The sequence below is a fragment of the Macaca mulatta genome, chromosome 4 (assembly GCF_049350105.2).
Source record: "Macaca mulatta isolate MMU2019108-1 chromosome 4, T2T-MMU8v2.0, whole genome shotgun sequence".
NCBI lineage: Eukaryota > Metazoa > Chordata > Mammalia > Primates > Cercopithecidae > Macaca > Macaca mulatta.
In genome coordinates, this window is record NC_133409.1 from 131,768,690 (window position 1) to 131,794,698 (window position 26,009).

The following is a 26,009-nucleotide window of genomic DNA, read 5'->3' on the forward strand; positions in this document are numbered from 1 at the left end:
AATTTTCAACCCAGAATTTCATATCCAGCCAAACTAACTTTCATAAGTGAAGGACAAATAAAATCGTTTACAGACAAGCATATGCTTAGAGATTTTGTCACCACAAGGCCTGCCCTACAAGAGATCCTGAAGGAAGCACTAAACTTGGAAAGAAACAACTGGTACCAGCCATTGCAAAAACATGTCAAAATGTAAATACCATCGATGCTAGGAAGAAACTGCATCAACTAATGAGCAAAATAACCAGCTAATATCATAATGACAGGATCAAGTTCACACATAACAATATTAACCTTAAATGTAAATGGACTAAATGGTCCAATTAAAAGACACAGACTGGCAAACTGGATAAAGACCCATCAGTTTGCTGTATTCAGGAGACCCATCTCACATGCAGAGACACACATAGGCTCAAAATAAAGGGATGGAGGAAGATCTACCAAGCAAATGGAAAACACAAAAAAAGCAGGGGTTGCAATCCTAGTCTCTGATAAAACAGACTTTAAACCATCAAAGATCAAAAGAGACAGAGAAGGCCATTACATAATGGCAAAGGGGTCAATTCATCAGGAAGAGCTAACTATCCTAAATATATATGCACCCAATACGGGAGCATCCAGATTCATAAAGCAAGTCCTTAGAAACTTACAAAGAGACTTAGACTCCCATACAATAATAATGGGAGACTTTAACACCCCACTGTCATCATTAGACAGATCATCGAGACAGAACGTTAACAAGGATATCCAGGAATTGAACTCAACTCTGCACCAAGTGGACCTAATAGACATCTACAGAACTCTCCACCCTAAATCAACAGAATATATATTCTTCTCAGCACTACATCACACTTATTCCAGAATTGGCCACATAGTTGGAAGTAAAGCACTCCTCAGCAAATGTAAAAGAACAGAAATTATAACAAACTGTCTCTCAGACCACAGTGCAATCAAACTAGAACTCAGGACTAAGAAACTCAATCAAAACCGCTCAACTACATGGACACTGAAAAACCTGCTCCTGAATGACTACTGGGTACATAACGAAATGAAAGTAGAAATAAAGATGTTCTTTGAAACCAATGAGAACAAAGATACAACATACCAGAATCTCTGGGACACATTTAAAGCAATGTGTAGAGGGAAATTTATAGCACTAAATGCCCACAAGAGAAAGCAGGAAAGATCTAAAATTGACACCCTAACATCACAATTAAAAGAACTAGAGAAGCAAGAGCAAACACATTCAAAAGCTAGCAGAAGGCAAGAAATAACTAAGATCAGAGCAGAACTGAAGGAGGTAGAGACACAAAAAACCTTCCAAAAAATCAATGAATCCAGGAGCTGGTTTTTTGAAAAGATCAACAAAATTCATAGATCATTGGAAAGACTAATAAAGAAGAAAAGAGAGAAGAATCAAATAGATGCAATAAAAAATGATAAAGGGGATATCACCACTGACCCCACAGAAATACAAACTACCATCAGAAAATACTATAAACACCTCTACGCAAATAAACTAGAAAATCTAGAAGAAATAGATAATTTCCTGGACATTTACATTCTCCCAAGACTAAACCAGGAAGAAATTGAATCCCTGAATAGACCAATAGCAGGCTCTGAAATTGAGGCAATAATTAATAGCCTACCCACCAAAAAAAGTCCAGGACCAGATGGATTCACAGCTGAATTCTACCAGAGGTACAAAGAGGAGCTGGTACCATTCCTTCTGAAACTATTCCAATCAATAGAAAAAGAGGGAATCCTCCCTAACTCATTTTATGAGGCCAACATCATCCACATACCAAAGCCTGGCAGAGACACAACAAAAAAAGAGAATTTTAGAACAATATCCCTGATGAACATCGATGCAAAAATCCTCAATAAAATACTGGCAAACCGAATACAGCAGCATATCAAAAAGCTTATCCACCATGATCAAGTGGGCTTCATCCCTGGGATGCAAGGCTGGTTCAACACACACAAATCAATAAACGTAATCCAGCATATAAACAGAAGCAAAGACAAAAACCACATGATTATCTCAATAGATGCAGAAAACGCCTTTGACAACATTCAACAGCCCTTCATGCTAAAAACTTTCAATAAATTCGGTATTGATGGAACATATCTCAAAATAATAAGAGTTATTTATGACAAACCCACAGCCAGTATCATCCTGAATTAGCAAAAACTGGAAGCATTCCCTTTGAAAACTGGCACAAGACAGGGATGCCCTCTCTCACCACTCCTATTCAACATAGTGTTGGAAGTTCTGGCTAGGGCAATCAGGCAAGAGAAAGAAATCAAGGGTATTCAGTTAGGAAAAGAAGAAGTCAAATTGTCCCTGTTTGCAGATGACATGATTGTATATTTAGAAAACTCCATCGTCTCAGCCCAAAATCTCCTTAGGCTGATAAGCAACTTCAGCAAAGTCTCGGGATACAAAATCAATGTGCAAAAATCACAAGCATTCTTATACACCAGTAACAGACAAACAGAAAGTCAAATCATGAATGAACTCGCATTCACAATAGCTTCAAAGAGAATAAAATACCTAGGAATCTAACTTACAAAGGATGTAAAGGACCTCTTCAAGGAAAACTACAAACCACTGCTCAGTGAAATAAAAGAGGACACAAACAAATGGAAGAACATACCATGCTCATGGATAGGAAGAATCAATATTGTGAAAATGGCCATACTGCCCAAGGTAATTTATAGATTCAATGCCATCCCCATTAAGCTACCAATGACTTTCTTCACAGAATTGGAAAAAACTGCTTTAAAGTTCATATGGAACCAAAAAAGAGCCCGCATCTCCAAGACAATCCTAAGCCAAAAGAACAAAGCTGAAGGCATCACGCTACTATACTACAAGGCTACAGTAACCAAAACGACATGGTACTGGTACTGGTACCAAAACAGAGATATAGACCAATGGAACACAACAGAGCCCTCAGAAATAATACCACACATCTACAGCCATCTGATCTTTGACAAACCTGACAAAAACAAGAAATGGGGAAAGGATTCACTATTTAATAAATGGTGCTGGGAAAATTGGCTAGCCATAAGTAGAAAGCTGTAACTGGATACTTTCCTTACTCCTTATACGAAAATTAATTCAAGATGGATTAGAGACTTAAATGTTAGACCTAAAACAATAAAAACCCTGGAAGAAAACCTAGGTAATACCATTCAGGACATAGGCATGGGCAAGGACTTTATGTCTAAAACACCAAAAGCCACGGCAACAAAAGCCAAAATTGACAAATGAGATCTAATCAAACTAAAGAGCTTCTGCACAGCAAAAGATATTGCCATCAGAGTGAACAGGCAACCTACAGAATGGGAGAAAATTTTTGCAATCTACTCATCTGACAAAGGGCTAATATCCAGAACCTACAAATAACTCAAACAAATTTACAAGAAAAAAGCAAACAACCCCATCAAAAAGTGGGCAAAGGATATGAACAGACAGTTCTCAAAAGAAGACATTCATACAGACAACAGACACATGAAAAAATGCTCATCATCACTGGCCATCAGAGAAATGCAAATCAAAACCACAATGAGATACCATCTCACACCAGTTAGAATGGCAATCATTAAAAAATCAGGAAACAGGTGCTGGAGAGGATGTGGAGAAATAGGAACACTTTTACACTGTTGGTGGGATTGTAAACTAGTTCAACCATTGTGGAAAGCAGTGTGGCGATTCCTCAAGGATCTAGAACTAGAAATACCATTTGACCCAGTCATCCCATTACCAGGTATATACCCAAAAGATTATAAATCATGCTGCTATAAAGACACATGCACATGTATGTTTATTGTGGCACTATTCACAATAGCAAAGACTTGGAATCAACCCAAATATCCATCAGTGACAGACTGGATTAAGGAAGTATGGCACATATACACAAAGTATACTATGCAGTCATAAAAAAGGATGAGTTTGTGTCCTTTGTAGGGACACGGATGCAGCTGGAAACCATCGTTCTCAGCAAACTATTGCAAGACTAGAAAGCCAAACACCGCATGTTCTCACTCATAGGTGGGAATTGAACAATGAGATCATTTGGACACAGGAAGGGGAACATCACACACCGGGGCCTGTTGTGGGGAGAGGGGAGGCGGGAAGGATAGCATTAGGTGATATACCCAATATAAATGACGACTTAATGGGTGCAGCACACCAACATGTTACATGTATACATATGTAGCAAACCTGCATGGAATATAATTTTCCATCCCTTTACTTTCAGTCTATATGTGCCTTTATAGGTAGAGTGTGTTTCTTATAGGCAGCATATAGTTGGATCACTGAAAGAAAATCCCTGAAAGAAAATCACTGGAAGAAAATTCACTTTTAAGTGGAGAATTTAACTTATTTATATTCAAGGTTAGTATTGGTATGTGCAGTTTTGTGCCTGTAATATTGTTAATTGTTTTCTGTTTTTTTTTTTTTTTTAATGTTCTTTTTCCTTTCTTTTTTACTTATTGATTGTCCTTGTTGTTTGCTGATTTTCTGTGGTGGTGCCATTTGAGTATTTTCTCTTACTCATTTGTTTGTTTACTTTACCACTGAGTTTTATATTTCTGTGTATTTTTTATGAGAGTAACTGCCACCATTTCACTTCCAGGTTTAGAATTCCCTTGTATTTCTGGTAAAGGAGGTCTCTTGGTGATGAATTCCCTTGGTGTTAGCTTGCCTGGGAAAGACTATTTATCTTTCATTTGTGAGAGATAATTTTTCTGGACATAGTTGTGTGGTAGTTTTTTTTCCCTTATATCCTCCCATTCCATACTGTACGGTTTTTGCTGAGAAGATCACTGTTATTCTGACTGAAGCTCCTTTATAGATGACTAGCTGACTTTCTCTTGCAGTTTTTAGAATTTTCTCTTTAATTGACTTCAGATAGCTTGACTATAATGTGCCATGGAAAAGACATTTTTTTCATTGTATATGACTGAGAATTGCTGGATCTGTTGTACAGATGTTTAAATCTCTTTCTGGATTTTTGAAGTTTTCATCCATTCTTTCACTAAATGGATCTTCAGATACTTCTGTTCTGTCTTCACCTTCAGAGATACCAATAATTTGTTTACTTAGTCACTTTATGGTGTCCCATATATTACCAAGACTTTGTTCTACTTATTTTATTCTTTTCTTTTAATTTTTATCTGACTGAGTTATTTTAAAAATTTGTCTTCAATTTCTGAGATTCTGACTTTGTTTAATCAAGTCTGTTGTTGAAACTTTCAAATATATTTTTTATTTTACTCAAGGAATTCTTCAGTTCCAAAATTGCCCTTTGGTTCTTTTTTATATTTATCTCTTAGGTAAATTTCTCATTCATACCCTAAATACCCTAAATTTGTTTTCTGATTTATTTGTATTGTTTTTTTGGAATTCTCTTATATATCACTGAGCTTCATTTGTATTATAATTTTGAATTCTTTTCCTGGGATTTTATTAACTTTTTGATTGGAATCTGTTGCTGTGAAATTATTGTGTTCTCCTGGAGGTGTCATATGTCCTTGCTTTTTCATGTTTCCTGTGTCCTTATTTTGCTATCCATGTATCTGATGTAATTGTTACTTCTTCCAGTTCTATGAATTTGCTTTTATATGGAAGAACTTTTTCCTGAAGGTGTATCAGTGGTGTTGGTTGTGTAGGGCTCTTGGGCTTTGATTCTGGGTATGTGTGATAGTCTAGTCTCTTTACAATTTCTTCAGCTGTCAATAGTGTCAGTGGTATTTGTAATTTTTTTGGTGGTTTAGCATGCAAACCACCGTGTGTGGGCAGGGAAACAGGGTGGGCCAGTCTTCAGTCTCCAGTGGTGGTAGTGGTGGACCAGGCATGCCTGATCATGGGCCCCAGGATGGCATATTGTAGCAATTGACCAAGTGGGCCAATTCTTGGGCCTCCAGCTTGCTTGCTTGGATGTCAGTCTGTGCAGTGGTAAGCCAGCTGGGTGAGTGGGTTCTTGGGTCCCTAAGAGACTCTTGGGTGAGCTGGTGTTGGTGTGATGTGGACAGTAGCAGTAGTAGTAGCAAGACAACTCTTTGAGTACTAAGTGGTGCGCATTGGTGTTGGTGGTGGCTGCACTGTGGTATCACCACCCACAGTTATAGACATGCAACTCTCAGGCTCTCTTAGTATGTGTGGCAGCAGAACCCAGTGCCCCACACAGAGTGGGGGAAGGACCCCACACTTCATGCATGAGACACACTGGGAAACAGAGGCCATACTACCAGTGAAGGTATAGTTACCACTCACAGTCCCAGACACGCAGTCCTCTGGATCAACCAACCCAGCCTCTGGCATCAACAGCAGTGGCTACGCCTGTAGCAGTGTACAGAGGAAGGGGGTCCTGCCATCTGTGCATGAGCCTGAGCACACAGGTTGATTGCCATTGGAAGAGGATCTCGCTTTCCACTTGCAAGTCTGGGCACAGAGCTTCTGGCACTGCTGATGATAGGGTCATGTCTCATAGTCTCAGATGGGGAATTCTGGGCTCTGCAAAGTGCATACTTCAGTTTCCTTTGTCCCAGGAACTGCATTTTAAGTGCACTGCACCATCGTTTCCCTGGGAGGAGTACTTCTCGTGGGCCAGAGTACTGGAGACCCCATAGCACCTTTGGGTCCAGCCAGATCCATGCCATTGTAGCCCTCTGGGTGGACACTGGGGAATGCCACTGGGTACTCCTGAGATGTGGGGATATGTTGGCTGTGGTTCCCAGGGCAGGATGCAGTCCTATGATAGCTGTGCTCTCACACTGCCACCCTACTACAGCAGCTTAGGTCTTAGTGGGGGCGGGGGTAGGGTGAATGACCCAACATGAGTTTTCTGTTTGGTCCAATGCCTTTTTGGGGTTTCCAAAACACTGCCCATGCTAGTGCCAAGGTTAATGTGTATAGAGAAGCTCTCTCATGGTTTAGACTGCAGAGGTTCATGGACTGCTAAAGTTCTTTTACTTACACTTTGCCGACAATACAGATCCTCTTTGGGCTCCTGGCTGATCTTGGCGGATTTGGCCACTTGCTTTAATCTCCTTCTGTGCCTCAGCTGTTTCCCCTATAGCATAGTTTTTCTTTCCCACTCCAAGAATAAAATCACCTTTTGGTATTTCCATGTTCTATGTAACAGTATTCTATTGACCATGTACTTTTGGACCGTGTTATCTTTGGAGTTTCTTCACCTCAAGAGAAGTGGTCTGTGGGACATTCGTTATTTTCTCAGTAGCTTCATGTAGGTCCTCTGTGTTTCCACAGCAGATCCTATTCTTCATATATTTAGAGATAATTATGCCTGCCAAGTGATTTTTTTTTTTTTTTGAGACGTGTCACCCAGGCTGGAGTGTAGTGGCCGGATCTCAGCTCACTGCAAGCTCCGCCTCCCAGGTTCACGCCATTCTCCTGCCTCAGCCTCCCGAGTAGCTGGGACTACAGGCACCCGCCACCTCGCCTGGCTAGTTTTTTATACTTTTTGGTAGAGACGGGGTTTCACCGTGTTAGCCAGGATGGTCTTGATCTCCTGTCCTCGTGATCCGCCCATCTCGGCCTCCCCAAGTGCTGGGATTACAGGCTTGAGCAACCGCGCCAGGCTGATAAATTTTTAAATGAGCAAAACACGATCAAAATGTGACTACAGACCTAATACCATAAAAACCCTAGAAGAAAACCTAGGTAATACCATTCAGGACATAGGCATGGGCAAGGACTTCATGTCTAAAACACCAAAAGCAACGGCAACAAAAGCCAAAATTGACAAATGAGATCTAATGAAACTAAAGAGCTTCTGCACAGCAAAAGAAACTACCATCAGAGTGAACAGGCAACCTACAGAATGGGAGAAAATTTTTGCAATCTACTCATCTGACAAAGGGCTAATATCCAGAACCTACAAAGAACTCAAACAAATTTACAAGAAAAAAACAAACAACCCCATCGAAAAGTGGGCAAAGGATATGAACAGACAGTTCTCAAAAGAAGACATTCATATAGCCAACAGAGAACATGAAAAAATGCTCATCATCACTGGCCATCAGAGAAATGCAAATCAAAACCACAATGAGATACCATCTCACACCAGTTAGAATGGCAATCATTAAAAAGTCAGGAAACAACAGGTGCTGGAGAGGATGTGGAGAAATAGGAACACTTTTACACTGTTGGTGGGATTGTAAACTAGTTCAACCATTATGGAAAACAGTATGGCAATTCCTCAAGGATCTAGAACTAGATGTACCATATGACCCAGCCATCCCATTACTGGGTATATACCCAAAGGATTATAAATCATGCTGCTATAAAGACACATGCACATGTATGTTTATTGCAGCACTATTCACAATAGCAAAGACTTGGAATCAACCCAAATGTCCATCAGTGACAGATTGGATTAAGAAAATGTGGCACATATACACCATGGAATACTATGCAGCCATAAAAAAGGATGAGTTTGTGTCCTTTGTAGGGACATGGATGCAGCTGGAAACCATCATTCTCAGCAAACTATCGCAAGAACAGAAAACCAAACACCGCATGTTCTCGCTTATAGATGGGAACTGAACAATGAGATCACTCGGGAAGGGGAACATCATACACCAGGGCCTATCATGGGGAGGGGGTAGGAGGGAGGGATTGCATTGGGAGTTATACCTGATGTAAATGACGAGTTGATGGGTGCTGACGAGTTGATGGGTGCAGCATGCCAACATGGCACAAGTATACATATGTAACAAACCTGCACGTTATCCACATGTACCCTAGAACTTAAAGTATAATAAAAAATAAAATAAAAAAAATTAAAAAAACCCACTTTTTATTTGTGTAGATGAGAAATACCAATCTGAAGTGTTATCTTCTTGTAAGGTTTTTGTCTGGTTTGAGTGTCGGAGCAATAGTGGCCTCATGGAATTAGTTGGTAAGGATTTCTTCAGTTTTCTAGAAGAGCTTACATAGAATTGGTATTATTTTATCTTCAAATGTTTGGTAGAATTTATCATTGAAGCCACCTGAGACTGGGGTATTCCTCAAGGGAAGAATGAGAGGAAGGAGAGAAAAGATGTATTTAACTACACATCCAATTGTTTTTAAATGATATAAGGCAATTTATATTATTTACTTTTTCTTGAATGTGCTTAGGTAATTTGTGTCTTTTATGGAATCTATCCATGTCATCTAAGTTGTCAAATTAATTTGTAAGATTATAAAATATCTTCTTATCCTTTTAACATCTGTAGAAACTGTAGTGATGCCAGCACTCTCATTTATGATATTGTTAATTTGTGTTCTTTCATATTTTCCTGATTAGGCTGGCCACAGTTGTATCAATAGTCTGATCTCTCTCTCTCTCTCTCTCTCTCTCTCTCTCTCTCTCTCTCTCTCTTTTTAAATATATCATTTGGCTGCATTGATTTCCTCTATTTTTTTCTGTTTTCTATTTCTATTATTTCTGTTTTTTATTATTTCCTTGTTTACACTTATTTGGAATTAACTTGCTTCTATTTTTCTGATTTCTTAAAATAGAAACTGAGATAATTGATTACGAATATTTTCTTTTTTACTAATAAAGTCATGTAGTGCTATACATTTTCCATAAAAACAACAACAACAAAAAACAACAAAATGTGACTAGTCACCTGAGCGAACAGTGTACCCTTTTAGAGCAGGGATACAGCTCTTGGAGTGAATCATAACTAATGTTTCACATGTCAATTCAAAACAAAAAAAATTGGTCATCTTATAGGAAAAAATTATAATAATTATAATAATTAATGACTAGCATTTACTGAGGTTGTACTAAGCATTTAATATGAGTATCCTTCTTGACTGTCACCTATGAGGCAGGCTCTACTTTCTTTCCATTATTATAAAGATGAGGAAGCAAAGTTCCAGAGACTCTAACGCACATGGTCTCTGTAATGGTTAGGAAAATATTAATAGCTGAAGTTTGACTTCAGGTCGTGTGGTTTCAGAATTCTGGATTTTGGTTGGTTGCGGACACTCACGACTGTAATACTAGCACTTTGGAAGGCCAAGGCGGGTGAATCACTTGAGGTCAGGGGTTCAAGACCAGCCTGGCCAACATGATGAAACCCATCTCTACTAAAAACACAAAAAATTTACTGGGCATGGTGGCACTCACCAGTAATCCCAGCTACTTGAAAGGCTGAGGCAGGAGAATCATTTGAAACAGAGAGGCAGAGGTTGCAGTGAGCTGAGATCTCACTATTGCACTGAAGCCTGGGTGACAGAGTGAGACTCTGCCCCCCAAAAAAAGGACTCTGGATTTGAACTGCTGTGCCATACCAGAGAGGATTTTTGTGCTTAGGATCTATCTATACACAAGAGCAGTATTTCCTAGGCTTGTCTGTGATTGGCATCTAGAAGACTTGTTAAAAATGTTTTTTTCAGGTGCTTTCCCTTGGGGTCATTACTAGGAATCTGCGTTTAAGAAGCTTTACAATAATTCTTATCAGCAATGCTTTAAACAAGTGTTTTAAGAGATATTAAAAGACATGAATATATGGCCTCATTATATAGCTTAGAATTGATGAAAATGAGGTACTTTCTTTTATTTTCCTAATATAAGGAAGAGAGGAAGCTCAGGAGACTAACTAGGAAGAGCTTTCTGTTGGTCTGAAGGGAAGCAAGTTACATTTAACCAAAAATAATAATCGCATATTTAAAATAAAATATTAGAGATGAGTTGATAATAGAGGGGAGCCTGGAAGATGACATTGTAACTTCTCTTATCTTTGCTTCTACTAAACATCTATCAAGAGTTTTGACACCTCATCATAGCCAGGTAAGAGGTCTTTTATGACTGGACATTCAAAGGTGTAAATTCTTGCCTAAATATTCAATATAACATTCTTTTTTGTACTACATTCCTTAACCCATTATATATATAGGAAATATGGATTTTAGAATACTCTGTACCTCATAAAGAGAGCAAATAATACTATGTCAGTAAACTACAATAGTCATATAACTCAAATGTTCTTTCAATGAAAAGAAAATCAATATTGCTTCAGGAAAGGTTTTAGATATATTGCTAAACTCAAGAGCTCAAGGTGAGAATGTTTTGGAGAGTCAATATTTGAAGGAAATTGAATATCATGATGAAACAACAGAAAAACTCAAAAGGTAGAACATTTCACAGGACAATTACCTGGGCTCTTGAAAAAGTTGGTGCGATAAAAATAAGAATCAAAATTGTTCTAGACTACAAGAGACTAAACAGACACAGCTAAATGCAATGTGCAGATTTAGGTTGTATCCTAGTCAAAATACAACAGCTATAAAAGATAATCTTGGGAGAACTGAAGATAACTGAATATAAATTAAATATATGTTATTTTAGAATAATTATTTGTTTTGTTAGGTCATGATGGCAATTTTTTTCTGGTTCTTATTTTTAGAAGATGTGTGCTGAAATATTTAAGGGTAAAATGTCATGATGTTGTAACTTTCAAATGGTAGAGTTTTATATATGTATGCATACATGTAGGTACATATAGGGAAAGGGAGAGAAAATATTGCAGAAAATCCTGTCAACTATACTATTTACTACTAAAATGAACAAGATCTCCTTGGAGATATGGTTGGGGTAGAAATGCACAAGATGAGTCTCAACATATCATTATGGCTGATGTCAAGGAAGCTATCACAGACTTCTAGGTTTGTATAAAGAGACCAATGAGACAACGTGAAAGGTTTCCTGTGCCCAAACATGGAAAACTTCTGCATCAGTAAGGATGACTACTTCATATATTTAAACATATAAACTGTTCAGATTCATTAGTTCTTAATGATACATTAAAAAATAATTGGTCATCCTTGGAGGATGAAATATTTTGAAGATTGATAAACAAAGATTAGGACTGAACATATATTTTGCCTTTTCTATACAAATGTACTACTGGGTTAGTAAATAGCAGATGAAGGGACATTTCTCTTTATAGATCTATTTTAGCTTATACCTAATGAAGATAAAATGACAAAACTAAAATATCAATATTTTGCAACCCCTAATGAATTAATGGATCTAGGTATTACATATCAGTGGTTGCTAACATCACAGAAAGAGAGACAACCAACCATAAAAATAATAACCTTGTGAGGTAATGAATTTGTTAATTAGCTACATGTAACCATTCCACAATGCATATTTACTTCAATACGTATTTTACACAATAAAACCTTACAGTGTTATCTGTCAACTTTGAATCTTTTTTTTAAAGCACAAGCAAATATACAGCCCCTTAATAAAGGAATGTACCAACTTCTAGGAAAATACCCTTGCCAAAAATGTCTACCCTGAATCTAATAAAACCTTTTAGATCCGACTACAAATTTATAAGAAATATACAAGTCAGAGGAACATATTTTAAACAAAACAAAACTTCATAGGATACAATCATAAAAATTCACACTATGGGAAAATCTAGAAAACATAACCTAGTTTTGTCAACCAATGAGACATAAATGCGATAGGGAGAAAAAGCTTTAGATTAAAAAAGTCTTAAGAGACATATTGTCTAGTTATTATATGTGGACCTTTTTTGGATTCTGATACAAATAAAATTTTTATAAAATGATGACATTTGAGCATTTACTGAATGTTCGAATCTATTACGGCTGTTTTTTGGTGGTATAGTGTTATTGTAGTTAAGCGACTTCTATTTTTGGGGAGTTTTTATTTTTTAGAGATATATGCTAAAATAACTACAGAAAAGTGATGTGTTCCACAATTATATGGAAAGGGAGAAGGTGGATGACATAAGACTTTCCAAGAGCTGATAATATTTGAACATAGGTGATACGCAACTTTCCTTTTTAAAAATGTAAATTGTATTGATAGTCTGTCTACTTTTAGTAGAGCAATTAAAATATAGATTGGAATGAGAAAGTAAAAATATTCTCAGTATTTTTCTTGAGGATATGCTACAGCTCTTCTTAAAAAAGAAGAAAACTATGAAGTTGTTACTATTACTACTTGCATTTTACAGTTGAGGAAACTCAAATTGAGGGAGATAAAGTTAATTGCATAAGGTCACACACTATGGGTTGCCATGAAGCCAAGTTCCAAATATAGGCACTTGGACCCAAGACTCTTGTGCTTAACCACAAGGATGCATATCCCTGGGTTGAGATTTTCATGAGTCTATTTTGAGCTAGAACAATTGGCAAAATTTTCTTTATATGGAACTTATAGGTAACTTTATGGCTTATTTAGAGACTGCAGATTCAAAATTAGGTCTAGGCAAAGAAGCAAGGCTATGTGACATAGATGCTAATGGTTTATATCTCTAGAGTCCCACCACATATGAGCTGAACCTGTTTGGACACATAAAAAAATACAGGAATGATTACAGCTCCTTCATATGGATATTAGAGTATGAATTTTTGACATGGTAAGAATGGGTAATCATGTTATTGTTCCCTTCATCCATATGCAAAATAGGGAATGGAAATATTTCCTTTTGTGTTGGGGATGCTTTCTGTGTCTAAGAAGCAAGAATCTAGAAAATGTTTTTTCATTGCATTGGCTGTAGTAACATTGTTTGGAATCTTCAAGCAAGATAACTGACTCCTAAGAATGAATATAAAAAGAACTCCAGCATATTAAACCTCTTCCTTATGCTAATGTGTTCTGATATTAGAAACAAATTGATTACATCTGTAAAATAGAAAAGAAAGAAAAATGATACCCCCCAGGATGCAACAGGGAGAGTTTAATAAGCTGCCTTAAATCATTCAACCTACAACACATCTAAAATGTTAATTAAGCAACTGTTTTTTTTTTTTTTTTATCTTCACCTCTGCTCTGTTGGCTTTAGTAAAAGCCTGTCTGCCAGCGTAACTCTCTACAGGTACCTCCAATTCTGTTTGAAGTTGGTGATCTGGGCTTGGCTCATAACATTCACAGTAGATTTACCTGAAAGATCAATAAAAGCATGTTCAAAGCTAGATTGGCTTCATAGAGCCCAGGATTTTTATTAATTCATATAAACTTCCTAAAACTTTCACTATAAAGAAAAAAGGAGGAAACTTGAGAATATTCACATTGTAAGAAATTGAATTGGTATCATGGAGTTTCAGAATTGGTTTGGAGCCTGTGAATCCCCTTACATGTCAGAATTTGTGGAAGTTCCAAATGCTGAGTCTTTCTTAAATCTTCTAGGAGTTCTTAGAATTGTCAATCACATCAAAAAGTGTTTGATAAGTGCCAAGCTCTTTGTCCTGGATGCTGTGCAAGGTTAGTAACATGGATTTTGCTGTTAACAGATGCCACTGGCCTCAGTAGAATATGTGTATCTTGATGTTAATTACAATTTTTTTAAAATAATTTTATGAAACAGTTTGAAGAGAGTATAGCAAAGAAGAAATTAAATCAGTTAAAGAAGGTTTGCAAATTCCATGTGAAGAAGAAGTAGAGTCCTTGGACCTGGGAAAAGAAGCGTGAGGTAACATTTCAGGAGGCAATTAGTATTGGAGAAAAATAAAGAATGCATTTTGGAACCCAATAGAATCCTGGCTGGAGTGGTCCCGAGAAATTTGCTACTCTCTTTGAGTCTCAATTTCTGTATCTGTAAGTTAGGAATAAGACAAAAACAATTGTGTGACTTAAAGAAAATAGTTTGTTTTCTCATTTGCAGAATTATGGATTTAGAAGAGCTATTTTGAAATAATCCCTCCTGAACTATGATTCTTATATTTTAAAAGATGGAATAATATAAGGGGAGATATTTTTGACATATTATGGGATTTGGAGTGTCTTTCATGAAAACAGTGGCATTTGCACAGCTTGATGTGTCCAACGTAAAGGTTGTTGACACATTAAGTAAAGCAGGGAGGTCCAGACATAGGGCATGGAGTGGGATGATTAATAAGTAATTTCATTAGTATTTATCACTTACTGGAAATGTGATCTCATGTAAGGACAACTGTTAATTTTTCTCTGTTGGAACAGGCAATCTTCTTTTTTTTTCCTTTAATTTAAAGACCGTATGGTTTAAGAGTGTAAAATTAGGACCTAGAAACTAATCAACCAGCAGAGAAGCTTTGATCTTTAAAATGCTGGAATTATCTTTAATCAGAGGAGATTTGTATTGTCTAAATAGTGGGATTAAGGCAAAATTATCATCATTTTGTGCACTAAAATGTTGATTCTTTCTTTACTAATGGAAACAATCCTCTGAAAAATAACTCAGTTTTCTTTTTGAATTGAATAACTTTTTGCATTCTAATTGATTCAGTGTTAAAAGTTATTTTATCATCTTAGCACGGTTTTAATATCAGTATTCATGAGTGAAATATAAACGCTGTCCTATGATTTTATTATACTCACTAATATATTAACTCTTCTGTAAGTATTGCTTATAATTTATGAGAGGAAATTTTTACTAGAACTGTTTTTTCCTCTAGAGAAACATCCTGGTATCTGAGCATGATTGTCACCTTTTACTCTGTGGGACTTCCATTAAGAGCTCCACAAAACGTTGATTTGAAACGTATTTTTCACAAAGATTTAAAAAATTGTAACCAAAACAATATGTATATTCAATAGAGCCATACACCATTTTTTACTACCAACATGTTAATATGGGTTACCAAGTTGACTAAGTTTTGTGCTGGTTATGGAAAATAGTCTCCTAATATTTGCATATATTTGGATATCTTGTAAATGTGCCATTGATCATCTATTCATTCATTTAATATTCGCTGACTGGGTTTCAGCCAGGTTTTAAAGAAGCTGGATATGTGTTGGTGTCCTAAATTTCAGGATAGGAAATTTGTATGGCATTTTAATTTGCTTGTCTTTTAAAATTGATGCTCCTACCCATCTCAGGTGGTAAACACTTTATTAATTAACTCATTTATTTATTAAACATTCATTGAGAAATTTCTTTGTGCCACATTGAGGAACTGAAATCGTATACAAAACACTGTCCCTACTCTAATAGAATTAAAACTAATTGAAGAGACAAATAAATAATCACACAAATAATTATAAATCAAGGAAAACTTGCTTTAGAGAAAAATATTAGAGTTTAGAATGCAGAGTCAGGAAAGACCTGCTTTATAAAGGGGAGTTAAACTGCAACCTGGTATTGCACACGTATGTTTATTGCGGCACTATTCACAATAGCAAAGACTTGGAATCAACCCAAATGTCCATCGATGATAGACTGGATTAAGAAAATGTGGCACATATACACCGTGGAATACTATGCAGCCATAAAAAGGGATGAATTCATGTCCTTTGTAGGGACATGGATGCAGCTGGAAACCATCATTCTCAGCAAACTATCGCAAGGACAGAAAACCAATACCACATGTTCTCACTCATAGGTGGGAATTGAACAATGAGATCACTTGGACACAGGAAGGGGATCATCACACACCAGGTCCTATTGTGGGGGGTGCGAGAGGGATAGCATTAGGAGATATACCTAATGTAAATGATGAGCTAATGGGGGCAGCATACCAGCATGGCACATGTATACATATATAACAAACCTGCACATTGTGCACATGTACCCTAGAACTTAAAGTATATATATATATAAAATACCATGAAGCATGATTAAAAAAAAAAAAAAAAAAACTTAGGTGAAGAGTTGGAGAAGGGCAGCCTTTGTAAAGGGTCCCTGGGAGGGGAAAGTGCCTGGACCATTGGTGGACCTTGAGAAGAAGGTCAGCCTGGCTAAGCCAAGGAGGTGAGGGAGGAGACAAGATGAAAAGGAAGGTAGGGTCTCATCATGAAAGCTCTTAAAGGCAAGGCTAAGGAGCTTAGATTCCATCCAAGGTCAGTGAAAATCCACTCAGAAGTTTGAGCAGAGTACTGATAACGTTTTTAAAAAATTATTTTAATAGTTATAAAGAATGAATTGGGAGACCTATTTGGGAATTAAGAAGATCTATGAGGCTGGTATGAGTTCAGATGAGAATTGATGGTGGATTAGACCAGGATGCTAGTGGTGAATGTAGAGAAAACCAGGTGGATTTAAGTCCTACTTTTAATGTGAAAGTGGTATAACTCGATAATAGATAAAAATATGTAAAAAGGGGGAGTGTCAAATGATTCCTGCATTGTGAACACCTGGGTGGTTGATGGTGAGAGATAAGAGTAAACTGGAGAAGGAAATTTTGGGAAAAAGAATAAAACAATTTAATTTTCAAATATTCGATGAGTTGCTTGAGACACATCTGAGTAGCAATATCAAATAAAGAGATTTGTTTAGATCTCAGAAGGGAGTTTTGCGAAGTGCATATAAATTTTGGAGTTATTAGAGGATGAGGAGTAGCTGAAAATGGAGGATGGGTCAGAGTTATCTGTTGGACACAATATGTTTAGTTAAAAAATTGTGTTTACATCTTGTGATACCCTCTATATATATTTGCATCAAATTCTTACTGTTAAACACATTCTGCTAAACTCTGTTACTTTATGGGGAAAATGATTGCAATTTCCCCATATCATTAATTTTATTAATATTATTATTATTAATAAAGAATTATTGCTGTCAAAGTCATTTGCCTGAGAACAACCTAGGTGTGTACTCAGGAGAATATCTGGGCCTAGGAAGATGTATCACTGTTGGTGGCTTTCTTCTACTTTCTCTGAGACTTTAGTATATATCCAAAATACAAACACATGGAGAAATTCTAGAGCTTCAAGGACCAGTAAGTGATTTCTTTTAAGGAGTGATTACCTGTAAACTAAGTGACAGTGGAAAATTATTTTTATTACATTAAGTTTTCCTTCACCAGGGTGGTTTATCCTGACAAGCACAAAGAGGTTGAGCTTTAAACCTCCCTTCTCACTTATAGCCTGGTACTTTTGCATGTAGCAGTGGCCATTGTTAAAGGGCATCAAGCAAAGCATTCCACGTTTGTTTGTTTGTATGTTGCTTTATTTGGCCAAATCTTTAGTAAAATATAGATATTGTCACTTGAAACCTATTACAAGCTTCTTTAGGACAGGAACCCGGTATCACACATATTTGTAGATTATTCCAGGTTTGGCAAAGTATCTCATAAAATGTTTTGAAAATAATATTGGTTTATTTCATTTGTCATTTTGCACCAGAAACTTCATATACCTTATGGAGAATGAAGAGATAACTTTTACAAATAAATATAATTAGATCTTCTTTGACATAAGATGAAGTCTTTCAGATAAATACTTAATTTTATTTGGGTAACTTCTGAGGCAATTCAAAGTTCACATATGTTGAGGTTTTTTTGTTTTGTTTTGTTTCTTTCTAAAGGAAACTTCCTTTCTCTTACTCCTCCCCAGAGTACTGTCTAGCGCAGGGGAAAGTTAGCATACCACGGATCCATGGTCATGCATCCACATGCATCTTCTTATCTTCCTTGGTCTCAGTTAAAGCACTGCCAGTTTGGAATAGTTTGTCTTGTCTCATCTCTGGACTTCTGGAAATGGTGTTCATCGTGGGGGCTGATGTCTCTTGTTTCTCTTGGACATCACTCCAACACTTGTTGCTGAAGCACACAGTCCCTATCCTAGTCTCTGGTTGCAAGGGAGCTAACTTGTGATCCATCCAGGTCTTTGACTTGCTCCAGAACTCTGACTCTCCTAGAGCCTCCATGCCCTTCTCAAGGCAACGACCTCTGCATGATTCTGGAGTTGTAAGGTTCTGCAAGGCTTAGCCACTAGGCACCTGTTTCGTATATCTAAACTGGCCTCTGATGTCAGGTTGACTGTAGCCTCGTGTTCAGTGCCTGCCATCTCAGAAAAGTTTGTTGTCTTTTCTATGCCTTGTGCAAGGAAGCAGGGTGCTGTCCCTCATGGTCTTATATTTTCCCCTGATCCATGTGGATGTTTTCACATCCCTGATACCCAACTCCCTTGAAGATGGTCATGATTGGTCTCTTGCTCTAGTTTTCTTCTCTTTTTCACATACGCACTAGAATTAGAATGGCTCTTACTATCCTCTTTGTCTACTCTCTAACATTTACCCTCCCAGTCCTATGGTAATTGCATGTTTAGTTGTTTTTTTTTTTCTCTTTTTTTTTTTTTTTTTTTTTTGAGACGGAGTCTCCCTCTGTCGCCCAGGCTGGAGTGCAGTGGCGCGGTCTCAGCTCACGCAAGCGCCGCCTCCCAGGTTCACGCGATTCTCCTGCCTCAGCTTCCGGAGTAGCTGGGACTACAGGCGCCCGCCACCATGCCCGGCTAAATTTTTTGTATTTTCAGTAGAGACGGGGTGCCAAACTGGTTTTCGTAGGAGCGGTACCATTTTATGCTCCTACCAGCAAAATATCCTACTCTGGTGTTGGCAACTCTGGATAGAGATTCTGTAAAAGTGGGATTCTGATCCCATTTGACTTATTAACTAATTATACTAACTACCTTGATGACACAATTTTTCTAACTCCAGTTTTCCTCAATTCACAATGGACATGAAGAGAAATGTCATTTGACTACTGTGAATATACAATGAAATATCTAAAATATAAAATCCTTGGGAGAGACTCCCATCTTTAATAGGATTTTATGGTTCTAAAACCTTTTGAGAGTGTATTATATCACTTAATTAAAGTAAAAGAGTGTTCTACAAGTGAAAACTATATATCTATATCTATGAATTCCAGCATGAACACCACTGGGAAATGACAAATCTAACATAAAAAATAAAATGTCAAATTATCTTATAATTTACTTCATATATTTTTAATAAGAATTTTGAGATAATTGTAGATTCACATTCAGTTGTACAGAATAACACAGAGATATTCCACATATCCTTTGCCGAGTTTTCCTCAATGGTAACAGCTTGCAAAACTATAGTACAATATCATAACCAGGATATTAACATTGATATAGCCAAGATACAGAACGTTTCTCTTTTTTTTTAAAATTATACTTTAAGTTTTGGGGTACATGTGCAGAACGTGCAAGTTTGTTACAGAGGTATACACTTGCCATGGTGTTTTGGTGCACCCATCAACTTGTCATCTACATTAGGTATTTCTCTTAATGCTATCCCTCCCCAAGTCCCTCACTCCCGACATGCCCCAGTGTGTCATGCCCCCTCCCCATGTCCATGTGTTCTCCTTGTTCAACTCGCACTTATGCATGAGAACATGCGACGTTTTGTTTTCTATTCTTGTGTTAGTAGGCTGCGAATGATGATTCTCAGCTTCATCCATGTCCCTGCAAAGACATGAACTCATCCTTTTCTATGGCTGCATAGTATTTCGTGGTGTATATGTGCCACATTTTCATTATCCAGTCTGTCGTTGATGTGCATTTGGGTTGGTTCCAAGGCTTTGCTATTGTGAACAGTGCCACAATAAATATACGTGTGCATGTGTCTTTATAGTAGAATGATTTATAATCCTTTGGGTATATACCCAGTAATGGGATTGCTGGGTCAAATGGTATTTCTAGTTCTAGATCATTGAGGAATCGCCACACTGTCTTTCACAATGGTTGAACTAATTTACACTCCCACCAACAATGTAAAAGTGTTCCTATTTCTCTGCATTCTCTCCAGCATCTGTTGTTTCCTCACTTTTTAATGATCGCCGCCATTCTAACTGGTGTGAGATGGTATCTCATTGTGGTTTTGATTTGCATTTCTCTAGTGACCAGTAATGATGAGCTTTTTTTCATGTTTGTTGGCTGCATAAATGTCTTCTTTTGAGACATATCCTTTGTCCACTTTTTGATGGGGTTGTTTTTTTCTTATAAATTTGTTTAAATTCTTTGTAGATTTTAGATATTAGCCCTCTGTCAGATGGGTAGATTGCAAAAAATTTCTCTCATTCTGTAGGTTGCCTGTTCACTCTGATGGTAGTTTATTTTGCTGTGTGGAAGCTCTTTAATTAGATCCCATTTGTCAGTTTTGGCTTTTGTTGCCATTGCTTTTGGTGTTTTAGTCATGAAGTCTTTGCCCATGCCTTTGTCCTGAGTGATATTGTCTCGGTTTTTTTATAGGGTTTTTATGGTTTTAGATCTTACACTTAAGTCTTCACTCCATCTTGAGTCAAATTTTTTATAAGGTGTAAGGAAGGGATCCAGTTTCAGCTTTCAGCATATGGCTAGCCAGTTTTCCCAACACCATTTATTAAATAGGAAATCCTTTCCCCATTGCTTTTGTCAGGTTTGTAAAAAATCAGATGGTTATAGATGTGTGGCGTTATTTCTGAGGACTCTGCTCTGTTCCATTGGTCTATATATCTGTTTTGGTACCACTACCATGCTGTTTTGGTTATTGCAGCCTTGTAGTATAGTTTGAAGTCAGGTAGCGTGATGCCTCCAGCTTTGTTCTTTTTGCTTACGATTGTCTTGGCTATGTGGGCTCTTTTTTGGTTCCATATGAAATTTAAAGTAGTTTTTTTCCAATTCTGTGAAGAAAGTCAATGATAGCTTTATGGGAATACTATTGAATATATAAATTACTTTGGGCAGTATGGCCATTTTCATGCTATTGATTCTTCATATCCATGACCATGTAATGTTTTTCCATTCATTTGTGTCCTCTCTTATTTCCTTGAACAGTGGTTTGTGGTTCTCTTTGAAGAGGTCTCTCATATCCCTTGTAAGTTGAGTTCCTAGGTATTTTGTTCTCTTTGTAGCAATTGTGAATGGGAGTTCACTCATGATTTGGCTCTCTGTTCATCTGTTATTGGTGTATAGGAATGCTTGTGATTTTTGCACATTGATTTTATATCTTGAGACTTTGCTGAAGTTGCTTATCAGCTAAGGAGATTTTGGCCTGAGATGATGGGGTTTTCTAAATATATAATCATGTCATCTGCAAACAGAGACAATTCGACTTCCTCTTTTCCTAATTGAATACCCTTTATTTCTTTCTCTTGCCTGATTGCTCTGGCCAGAACTTCCAACACTATGTTGAATAGAAGTGGTGAGAGAAGGCATCCTTGTTTTGTTCCGGTTTCCAAAGGGAATGCTTCCAGTTTTTGCCCATTCAGTGTGATATTGGCTGTACCTCTTATTATTTTGAGAGACATTCTATCAATACCGAGTTTATTGTTAGTCTTTAGCATGAAGCTGCTGTTGTAATTTGTCAAAGGCCTTTTCTGCCTTGATACAGAACATTTCTATTACGCCACAGTGTCCCTCAAGTTGTCCTTTTATAGCCACACCTACTTTAGACCCACCCATCCCTTCATTCTAAACCTCTGGCAACCACTAATCTGTCTCTGTAATTTTTAATATCATGTATATTATATAAATGGAATTGTATAATATGCAACCCTTTAGGATTGGCTTTTTAAAAACCTCAGCATAATTCTCTGGCTATTCATCAAAGGTGTTGTTTGTTTCTATAGTTTGTTGTTTTTTGCAGAGCAGTACTCCATGGAATGGAGTAATAGAGTTTGTTTAATCATTCAAACATTTGAGTTATTTTCAATTTTTGGCTATTAGGGATAAAGCAACTACAAACGTTTGTGTACGGCTTTTTTGTTTGAACTTAAAATTTTCATTTCCACAGAGTAGTTACCCAGGAGTGCAATTGGGTTGTACAGTAGTTTTTGTCGTTGTTGTTGTTTTCTTGTTTCCTAAAACAACAAAAAAATTATTTTTAAAGATAATGCCAAACTGTTTAATTTCCATGAGTATTTTTTTTAATGGTCTGTTTTGTTTGCATCATTGCCAGCATTTGGCGTTTTCACTTTTTTAATTTAAGCATTCTGATAGGTATATAGTGATATTTCATTGTATTTTTTATTTGCATTTCACTAATAACTAATGAAAGTAAATGTCTGTATATCTTCCTCCATGAAAAGTCTGTTTATATCTTTTGCTCATTTTATAATTTGATTTTTATAACTGTTGAGTTTGAGTTTTTTTATGTTTTAGAAACTAGCCTTTTATTGGATATATGACTTGTAAATCTTTTAGGCCAGTCTATAGCTTCCATTTTTATCCTTTTTACATGACTTTTCACAGACAAACATATTTGAAACTTTGGTAAAGTTCAATTTATCAATATTTTTATTTTATGGGTCATGTTGTTGGTGTCAAGTCTAAGAAATATTTGCCTACGCCTAGATGATTTCTAGATGATTTTAGATTTTCTTTCTCTTTTTTTGTTTTTTTTTCTAAAAGTTTCAGTTTGAAGTCTCAGCTAAAGACTTTTTTTTGTGCCACCTATGAATATCCAATTGCTCTAGCCCCTCCTGTTGAAAAGACTATTCCTCCCATTAAATTACTTGTGCACCTTTGTCAAGAAGTAGTTGGGTATATTTGTGTGGCTCCAATTTTATATTCTCTAATCTGTTCCACATAGATCTATGTGTTTGAACCTCCACTTGACTGCAGTAGTTATAACATAATTCTCAAGGGCAGATAGTTTGATTCTTCCCACTTCATTCCTGTTTTTTGAAATTATTTTATCTATTAAGTTTCGTTTGATTTTCCATATACATTTTGGAATAATCTTGTATGTATCCACAAAAAAATTTGCTGGGATTTTGATAGTAATTGTGTTAAACCTGTATATCAATTTGAGGACAATTGGTATCTTATTACGTTGAGTTTTCTGATACATGAACACACTCTAGATCTTTGTCATAGATTTCTTTCATCAAAATTTTGTAGCTTTCAGCATATAACTGTGCATATATTTTATTCAATTTGTCACTGTGTTTAATATTTTGAGTAATTGTAAATGGCACTGTATTTTTAGTTTGCTGTCCACAGGGTGATTGCTGCTATGCAGAAATGTAGTTGGTTTTTGTACATTTATTTTATATTCTGTGACTTTAACTCATTTATTAGTTCTGGGGGTATTTTCATAGATACTTTGATATTTTATATTTAGACAATTATGTCATCTACAAATAGGGATAATTTTATTTTTCCTTCTGCAATCTGTTTACTTTTTTTTTTTCCTGTCTTATTGTACTGGCTACAACTTCTGGCAATATGTTGAATAAGAATAATGAGAATGGGTATCCTTGAGTTATTCCCAACCTTAGGGAGAAATAATTCAGTTTTTCAACATTAAATATGATATTAACTTAGATTTGTTGTAGATGATTCTTGTTGAGTTGAAGAATTTCCCTTTTACTCCTATTTTCTGAGAGTTTTTTAAAAAATATGAATTGTGGTTGTTTTATTTTTTCTGCATGGATTCATATAATCATGAGATTTTTGTTACCCTGTTAGTATGGTGGACTACATTAATTGATTTTTGAACATTGAACCAGCCTGGAATCCTTAGAATAAAGTGCACTTGGTCATAATGTATGGTTTTTAAAAGTGTATTATTGAATTCCATTTGGTAATATTCTGCTAAAAATTTTATATTTACATTTACGAACACTATTGTTCCATAGTCTCACCCTCCCTCCCTCCTTCCCTTCCTTTTTCCTTCCCTCTCTTCCTCCCTTCCTTCCCTCCCTGTTCCTTCTCTGTCTCTGTCTTTTCTCCCTCTCTTATCTCTCTTCTTTTTTCCCTTTCTTCTGTGTTTGCCTAATTTTGATATTAGGATAATACTTGCTTGCTAATAAATTAGGAAATGTTCCCTCTTCTTCTGTTTTCGGGAACAGATTATGTAGAATTAGTGTTAATTCTTTAGATGTTTGGTAGACTTTTCCAGTGACATCATTTTTAACTGTAGATTTCTTTCTGGGGAGTTGTTAAATTATGAATTTAATTTTCCTAATAGTTGCCAGGCTATCAAATTATTTTGTTCACATTGGGGGAGGTGTAGTAGTTTGTGCTTTTTGAGAAATTGGTACATTTCCTCTAAATTGTCAAATTTATGTGTATAGACTTGTCTAATATGCTCTCTTATTTCCCTTTTGATATCTGCAGAAACTGTTTCATTCCTGGATATTGGTAATTTTTAGGTTCTCTCTTCTCTTTGTCTTGCTAGACGTTTGTTAATTTTATTAATCCTTTTAAAGATCCAGGCCTTCATTTCACTGTCTTTCTCTATTGCTGTTATTTTTTCAATTTCTTTGTTTTCTGCTTTTATCTTTGTTTTCTTCACTCTACTTGCTTTGGGTTTTTCTCTTCTTTTTCTAGGTTCTTAAGATGGGTGCTTAGATTAGCGATTTGAGACTTTTTCTTTGCTTTCAAATAAACATTTGGTGCTGTAGATTTCACTGTCAGCATTTCTTTGATTTTATCTCACTCATTTTGCTATGTTGTATTTTTATTTTTATTCAGCTCAGTGTATTTTTTGATTTTTCAGTTAGCCTTTCCGTTTTACGTACGGGTTATTTAGAAGCATTGTTGTTTAACAACCAAGTTCTTAGAGGTATTTCCTGTTTTTGTGTTGTTGTTGATTTTTAGTTTGATTCTCCTGTGATCAGAGACTACATTCCATATGAATTTAATTGCTTTAACTACATTTAGATTTATTTTATGGCCCAGAATATAGGCTATTATAGTACCTAATTACTGGGAAAACAATGTGTATTCTGCTACTTTGGGTGGACTGTTCTATGGCTATTGATTAGATCCTATTGTTTGGTGTTGTTAAGGTCTATGTCCTTGCTGATATTCTACCTTAACTGCTGTTATCAATTATTCAGAAACAGATGTTAAAGTCTCCAAGTAAAATTGTAATTTTTTTTGTTTCTCATTTGACTTTTATCCGTTTTTGCTTCAAATTTATTACAGCTCTGTTTTTTGGAGCATATATATTGGAATAACTTTGTTTTCCTGGTGAATTGACCCTTTATCATTATGTAATGCCCCACTCTGTGTCTGATAGTATTTTTTCCTTTGAATCTTATTTTCTTCTGATGTTTATATAGCCACTTACCTATTTTTCTCATTTAAATTTTTATTTTGACGTAATTTCAAATTACAAGAATAATTTAAAAAGTATGTATACCCTTACTGATTTTTCACTTGTTTTCGTTTTGCTTCATTGCATTATCATTTATTCATTAATTCTACATATATATGTATTTTTTTTCTGAATCATTTGTGGATAAGTTGAGACACATTCCTTTCATCTTAAGTACTT